The following is a 497-nucleotide window of genomic DNA, read 5'->3' as shown; positions in this document are numbered from 1 at the left end:
CCCTCCCCCAGTGATCAGTCTGCTGCAGGCAGGAGGAAGCATTTCCTCAGTCTCCCCTCCCCCCGCGCTCAGTCTGCTGCCTCACAAGCCCCTCTTCCTGCTCTTCCAGACGTCGTCTTTTCTCCTCGTAGAACTCCAGAATTTCGGGTGGTAACTTCTCTCCGGGCGATCGCGGTGGGAGGAGCAGAGTGTTCTGGGCATCATATCCCTTCAACATCCTCAGGATCTAAAAAGAAGGGTGAGACGTCAGAACCCGGAAGGTCCGATCAGCAGATAAGGGGGACAGCGGGGAAAATCCTGCACCTTCTCCTCCTCCAGGTACTGCTTGTCCATCTCCAGGGAGTAAAACTCGATAGGGAATGTACAGGGATTCCTCACCACGACCGTCACATTGTCCCCGGGGCTCAGCGGTAAGATTGGGCCCAGCTGCAGTACAGAAGGGCTAAATTCCAACTGGGGCTCCAGACCGTGGCCCTGGACCAGCAGCATGACTCTCT

General features: G+C 56.9%; 1 protein-coding gene across 1 annotated transcript in view; it reads right to left on the bottom strand.

Annotated features, from left to right (window-relative positions):
* The window catches only part of LOC108803285 (hydrocephalus-inducing protein-like), a gene marked incomplete at both ends in the record, with an annotated part of 42,796 nt that overhangs the window by 36,612 nt on the left and 5,687 nt on the right, over positions 1-497 (bottom strand). The window lies entirely within an intron of this gene.

Source organism: Nanorana parkeri, unplaced genomic scaffold, assembly GCF_000935625.1.
Source record: "Nanorana parkeri isolate BGI_ZX_2015 unplaced genomic scaffold, ASM93562v1 scaffold3569, whole genome shotgun sequence".
Classification (NCBI taxonomy): domain Eukaryota; kingdom Metazoa; phylum Chordata; class Amphibia; order Anura; family Dicroglossidae; genus Nanorana; species Nanorana parkeri.
This window is presented reverse-complemented; position numbering and strand designations above follow the sequence as displayed.